A 7490-nucleotide genomic window follows, 5' to 3' on the forward strand; every position below is an offset into this window, starting at 1 on the left:
GGGAAGATGGGGAGCGAGAGAGAAGGAGGGAGAGAGAGAGAGGAGAGTGAGAAGAGAGAGGAGGAGGAGGGGGGGGAGAGAGGAGAGGAGGGAGCGAGAGAAGAGAGGAGAGCGAGAAAGAGAGAGAAGGGAGAAGGGGCGAGAGAGAGAGAAAAAGAGAGAGAGAGAGAGGAGAGAAAAGAGAGAGAGAGGAGAGAGGAAAAAATGAGAGAGAGAGAGAGAAAGGGGGAGAGGAGAAAGAGAGAGAAGAGGAGAGGAGGAGGGGGGGAGAGGGGGGAAAAGAATTGAGAGAGAGGAGGAGAGAGGGGAGAGAGAGGGGGGGGGGGGGGAAAGAAAGAAAGAAGAGAAGAGGAAGAGGAGAAAGAGGAAAGGGAAGAGAGAGGGAGAGGGAGGTAGAGAGGGAGGAAGAAGAGGAAAGGGGGGAGGAGGGGAGGGAGGGAGAGAGGGAGAGAGGGAGGGAGGAGGGGGAGGGAGGGAGGGAGGGAGGAAGAGAGAAGGAGGAGAGAAGGGAGAAGAGAGAGAAAGAAAAAATGAGGAGGAGGGATGGGATGAGAGAAAGAGAGGAGAGGAGGAGAGGGAGGGAGGAGGGTGGTAGGGAGAGGGAGGGAGAGAGAGGAGAGAGAGGAGAGAGAGAGAGAGGAGGAAAGAGGGGAAAAGGGGGAAAAGGAGAAGAAAAGAGAAAAAAGGATGAAAGTGAATGGGGGAAAAAGGGAGATTGGAGAGGGGGGGGAGAGGGGAGAGAGAAAAAAGGGAGGGAGAGAGGAGAAAGGAGAGAGAGAGAGAGAGATGGGGGGGGGGGAGAGGGAGAGGAGAGAGAGGGAGTGAGAGAGGGGAGAGAGGAGAGGTGAGAAAGAAAAAAAGAAGGAAAAGAGGAAGAGGGGAGAAGAGATGGAGGGAGAGGAGAGGGGAAAAGAGAGAGAGAGAGAGAGAGAGAGAGAGGAGAAGAGAAAGGAGAGAGAGAGAAAGGAGAGAGGAGAGGGGGGAGAAAGAGAGAGAGAGGAGAGAAAGAGGGGGGGGGGGGAGGGAAGAGAGAGAGAGAGAGAGAGGAGAGAAGGGGGAGGGGGGAAAAGAAAAAAGGAGAGAGGGAGGAAGGGAGGTGGGGAGAGGAGGGAGGGGGGAAAGAGGGGGGAGGGGGGGAGGGGGAGATGTGTGAGTGTGTGTGTGTGTGTGTGTGTTGTTTTTGTGTGTGGTGTGTGTGTTGTGTGTCTGTGCCTATGTGTGTGTCTTGTTTTCGTCGTCCGTGAAGCATCTGTCTGTACGGTATTCTGTGCGTTGTTTGTTACATTTTTCAGTTATCGATGCCAAGACTGAGAATATGTTTTGTATCTGAAAGAACAATTGCGAAGACGAAACGACAAAAAAAAAACGAAAAAAAAAAAACAAAAAAGAAAATCCAGATTAACTACTGTTCTTTCCGACACACGACCACCCTACCCCCTACTACTCTACTCCCCCCCCCCACCCGTGCCCCGTCCATATCCTTCCCCCCCGCCGCTCCCCCCCCGCCCCCCCCCCCCCCCCCCCCCCCCCTTCCCCCCCCCTCTCTAGGACCCTTGCCAGAACTCCACTCACCACTTAACCAACCCCTGAAACTATAGGCCAAGTAAGACCCGCTACCTGAACCCCCCCCTCTTTGCCACCCTCCCTTCGTCCTCGCGTCCCTCCATCCCTCCCTCCCTCTTCACCCTCGGCCCTCCACCCCGCCCTCCCTCTTCACCCCCCTCGCCCCTCCACCCCTCCCTCCCTCTTCAACTTCTCGCTACTTCCACACCCTCCCTCCTCTTCACCCTTGCCCTCCTCCCCTCCCTCCCTCTCTTCGCCATCGCCCCCTCATCTCCCTCCCTCTCTCACCTCGCTCCTCCACCCCTCCCCCCCCTCTTCGCCCTCGCCCCTCCATCCCTCCCTCCCTCTTCACCCTCGCCCCTCCACCCCTCCCCCCCCTCTTCGCACTCCGCCCTCCATCCCTCCTCCTCTTCACCCTCGCTCCTCCACCCCTCCCTCCCTCTTCACTCTCAGCTCCTCACCCCTTCATCCCTCTTCACCTCGCCCCTCCACCCCTCCCTCTATGACCTCGCCCCTCCATCCCTCCCTCCTCTTCACCCTCGCTCCCCACCCCTCCCCCCCCTCTTCGCCCGCGCCCCTCATCCCTTCCCTCCCTCTTCACCCTCGCCTCCACCCCTCCCCCCCCTCTTCGCCTCGCCCCTCCATCCCTCCCTCCCTCTTCACCCTCGCTCCTCCAACCCTCCCTCCCTCTTCACCTTGCCCTCCACCCCCTCCTTCTTACCCCCACGCCCCTCCACCCTTCCCTCCATCTTCACCCTCGCCCCTCCACCCCTTACCTCCCTCTTCATCCCACGCCCCTCCAACCACCCTCCTTCTTCACCCTCCTCCCCTCAATGCGTGAGGCATGCCCTTCCTTCTTCCCCTTCTCCCCCCCCCCCTTCTCTCATCCTTGAGGAAATTAGAGGGTTACGTAAAAAAAACGAGAAATTGAGGAGGATAAAAAGAGGTGAGAGAGGGAGAGAGGAGAGAGAGTGAAAAAGGATGGGGGAGGGAGGGAGGGAGGGAGGGAGGGAGGGATGAGGGGAGAGAGGGAGATAGGAGCGAGAGAAAGGAGGGAGAGATGAGCGAGAGAGAGAGATGAGATACGAGAGAGAGAGGAGGAGAGAGAGATGAGAGAGGGGAGAGTTGAGGGGATGGAGCGAGAAAGAGAGAGAGAGAGATGAGAGGAGAGACAAGATGGAGAGGAGACTAGAGAGGGAGAGAGAGAGAGGTGGGAGATGATGATGAGAGAGAGGAGGGGGCTCTGGAAGGGAGCGAGAAAGAGAGAGAGAGAGAGACGAGAAGGAAGAGAGAGAGAGATGAGAGAGAGAGAGATGAGAGAGGAAAGTAAAGAGAGAGAAGAGATGAGAGGAGAGAGAGATGAGAGAAGAGCTTAGAGGGGGGGATAGAGAGAGAGAGAGACGAGAAGGGAGAGAGAGATGAGGAGGATGAGCAGATGAGAGAGAGAGATGAGAGAGATGAGAGAGAGAGATGGTGAGCGAGAGAGGGGGGGGGGGTGAGGGGGAGAGGCGGAGGGAAGAAAAAGACCGAGATGAGAAGAGAAGAAAGCGGGAGAGCGAGGATGAGTGAGAGAGAGAGAGATGAGGATGAGGAGAGAGAGGAGAGAGAGGGGGGGGGGGGAGGGGGAGAGGAGGAGGGAAAAAAAAGAGAGGAGAGAAAGAGAGGAAAGAGAGCGTGAGGAGGAGAGAGGAGGAGAGTGACGAGAGAGAAGAGAGAGGATGAGAGAGAGAGAGAGAGGGGGGGGGGAGGGGGAGAGGAGGAGGGCGAAGAAAAAGAGAGAGATAGAAGAAAAAGAGAGAGAGAGAGAGAGAGAGAGAGAGAGAGAGAGGATGGAGAGGAGAGCGAGGGGGGAGGGGGAGAGGACGGAGGGAAAGAAAAAGAGATGAGGAAAGAGAGAGTGGAGAGAGGAGAGAGGAGATGAGAGAGAGGTTGAGAGTGAGGGAGAGAGAGAATGAGAGAGAGAGAGAGAGAGAGAGAGAGCGAATGAGAGAGAGAGAGAGAATGCGGAGAGAGGGAGGAATGATCGAGAGAGAGACGATGAGAGACGATCTAGAGGGGTCGGAGGAGAGATGAGAGAGAGAGTTGAGATGAGAGAGAGAGAGATGGAGGGAGAGATTTCGGATGAAGAGTAGAGATGACGAGTAGGAGGGGGCGAGTGTTTCGAGAGAGAGGAAGGAAGCAGAGGAGAGAGAGGAGAGGAGAGAGAGAGAGAGAGGGGGGGGGCCGGAGAGAGGGAGGGAGTGAGGAGAGAGGGAGGGTGGGAGGGAGGGAGGGAGAGAGAGAGAGAGAGTGAGAGACGGATGCTCTCAGTAGAGATGAGAGAGATCGAGAGGAGAGAGGAGAGAGAGAGAATGAGTGAGTGAGTGCAGTGAGCTGAGGTGAGTGGTGAGTTGAGAGAGAAGGAGTGAGAGATTGAGAGAGAGAAGAGAGAGAGAGAGGAGGAGAGAGAGAAAGACTGAGTTAGTGAGTGAGTGAAAGAGAGAGATGGGGGAGAGAGAGCGAGAAGGAGAGACGAGAGATTGGACTGAGAGAGAGATCGAGAGAAGAAGGAGAGGGAGAGAGAGAGAGAGATAGAGAGGAGAGAGTGAAGAGGAACCGTGAAAATGGAAGATAAGATAATGCGATAGAGAAAGAGAAAAAGAGAGAGAAAAAAGTGTACATAGGAGTAAAAAGGGAGATGATGAGAGAGGGGGGGGGATGAGGACCAGAAGCTAAGATAGAGAAGAGCAGATGAGGAGAGAACGATCGAGTCTGTGAGAGAGAGAGTGATGACGACCTAGAGAGATGGAGAGAAGAGAAGAGAGAGAGTGAGAGAGAAAGGGGTGGGCGGGGTTAGAGGAGCTGAGAGAGAGAGAAAGAACAGAGAGAGAGATGAAAGAAAAAAAGATAAAAAGAAAGAAAGAAAGAGAAATGAGAGGAGAGAGAGAGAGGAGAGAGAGAGAGAGAGTGAGAGAGAGGAGAAGAGAAAAGAGAAGAAGAGAGAGAGAGAGGAGGAGAGGAGAGGAAGAGATGAGAGGAGAGAGAAGAGGGGATGGGAGGAGGAGGGAGGGAGGGAGGGAGGGGAGAGAGAGGGAGAGAGGAGGGGGAAAGAGAGAGAGAGAGAGAGTGGGGCATGAGAGGGGAAGAGATGAGAGAGAGATTGAGAAGGGAGAGAGAAGAGAGAGAGAGAGAGAGAGAGAGAGAGGGACAGAGAGAGAGGAGAGGAGAGAATATAGGAGTGAAAAAGGAGATGAGAGAAAGAGAGAGAGACACAGAGACACAGATTAAGAAAAAGAAGCAGAAACAGAGACCAAAAAACAACAAGACAGACTAACAAGTAAATCAAGAGCAACCTCACAAACAAACAAACAAACAAAGACAAAGAAATCTCAACAAACCCCGAGATTAGACTCGTGCGGCCCACGTCGATACGGTTGACGAATCGCCGTAAATGAGTAGGCGTTTAGACCCTAAAGGCACTTGTCCTATTTCTCTTGCTTTAACGGATGCTATTAGAGACGCCAGGAGATGCTTTGGCAAGGTTTAGTGGCCTTGTCCTCTGAATAATATCTGTCTATCTATCTACTTACCTATGTACATGTATACATACGTACATAGACTCGCACACGCACGCACGCATACACGCATACACACTCTTACGCACATGTACACACATTTATGCACAAACACACGCAAACGCACACACACATGTACACACACACACACACACACAAAAAAAAAAGAGGGCGTGTGTCTGTGCGAATGTACGTGGTGGGCGTTTGCGGATGTGATGTGGATGTGGATGTACACCCATAAACACAAATTTTATCCTCACCCCCCCCCCCCCTCTTTCTGGTAGCCGAAGTCGAAGCCAGTGACTACCCCCAGTATAAACATTGGAATGTTCGAACACTATGTCGTCACTGGCTACGGCTTTGGCTACTGGAGAGGCACAAAATTCGCTCAAGTTTTACAAAGAGGTCAAAACAACGACAAAAACAAAACAGGAACTAATTACATAATTCAATGTCATAACTAGGACAGCAACTGGCAAAACAACATTTACAAACGAGGCATAATTTAGTCATTTATAATCACAATTCGCGAATCATCGTCATCATAATTAGTGAACTGCATGATTATACTCTATAATGATCATATTGCAGCGTGGATAAAGAGCTGGTGACATGATCATTATGATGTGATATGATTTTCACACTTCAGTATGGTTACTATTTTGCAAGATTGCAAATTTGATCATTATATTGCTATATATACACATCTTATTGCAAAAATGGTCAGGTAAAGAATGGCCGCCTCTCACTTTCTGTCTATCTACCTATCTACCAATCTATCTATCTCTCTGTCTGTCTGTCTATCTGCCTATCTAATTGTCTATCTCTCTACCATCTATTTATCAGTCTATCTATCAGTCATTCATTCTCTCTATCTCTCTACCATCTATCTATCAGTCTATCTATCAGTCATTCAATCGCTCTATCTATCTCTTTCTCTCTCTTTCTATCTATCTATCTACCTATCTAAATGTAACATATATACGCATAAATGTAGGCATGTATGTATGCACGTATACAAAAATATAATAATCAGTAATTATAATAGCAATAAATAATCATTATATTTACATCAAGCAAATTTTCAATTAACGCTCACATCTTTAAAAGAAAAGAGAAAAAAAAAATGTTCATTCATTACTTCCCTTCTTTTCCCTCTTCCTCTATCTTCTTCTCTTCTCTTTCTTCCCATTTTCGTTGTCGATTTATAACTATTTGTTTTTATTTCTGTTATTTCCTCTCTCCCTCTATCTTCTTCTCTTCTCCTTCTTCCTATTTTCGTTGTCGATTTATAACTAGTTGTTTTGTTGTTTTTTTTTCTTTTCCCTTCTCCCTCTATCTTCTTCTCTCCTTCCTCTCTTCCTATTTTCGTTGTCGATATATACTTATTCGTTTCTTCTCCTTTTCCCTCTCTTTCCATCGTCTTCTCTTTTCCCTCTTCCCATTTTCGTTGTCGATTTATGCCTACTTTTTTTTCTCTCTTCTTCCCCCTCTCTCATTCTCTCTCTTCATCATTACTTCTGCTTTGCCCTTTATTCGACTTTTTCTTTATGGCTATTTATTCCCCAACCCCTTTCCCCCCTATTCTTAGCTGCCCCATTTTTCTTTACGTTACGCCCCCCCCCCCCATCCCCTATCCCCTTTTCCCTCACCTCCCCCTCCCCCCTCTAGTTCTTCGACCCCCCCTTCTCCTTCCACCACCTCCCCCTCCTCCCCCACTTTCCCCCTCTTCTCTCCACTTCATTTCCCATTTTCCGAATTTCTATTCCCCCTTCACTCCTCTTCCCCTCCTTCTCTCCCCTTCTTCCCCCATTTCTCTTCTCCCCAAATTGACTTTTCTCTCCCCCAACACCTTCCTTCTCTATCACCCCTCTTCTCCTACCCCCACCCCCCTCTAGACCACCCCAACATTACGCCCTCTCTCTCTCTCTCTCTCTCTCCTCTCCTTCACCCAACACCCCCTTCCCCACCCCCTTCCCCGTCCTACCCCCCACTCTTTCCTCATCCCCCGCCCCCCCCCCCCCCCCCCCCCCTTCCTGATCCTTACCCCTACCCAACCGTGATATGGGTGACGCAATGGATAGCGGTTTAAGGCGTCAGGATTGCCATATGATCGTCCAGAGGCTATGGCAACTTTGTCACACATAGTTTGTTATAATGTATGGTCTCAGTGTGTGATTCTCTATGGGGGGAGGATGGAGGAAGACGGGGGGGGGGGATATGGGGAATTGGAAGTGAGGGGTGGGGGTGAGGGAGAGGGACGGTATGGGGAAGTAGGGAGTGGGGGAGGGTTGTATGGGAGTAGTGTGTGTATGGGAATGGAAAAGGGGAACGTGTGTGTTTGTATCTGTGTGAGATGTATGAGTGTTTATG

Source organism: Penaeus chinensis, chromosome 6 (assembly GCF_019202785.1).
Source record: "Penaeus chinensis breed Huanghai No. 1 chromosome 6, ASM1920278v2, whole genome shotgun sequence".
NCBI lineage: Eukaryota > Metazoa > Arthropoda > Malacostraca > Decapoda > Penaeidae > Penaeus > Penaeus chinensis.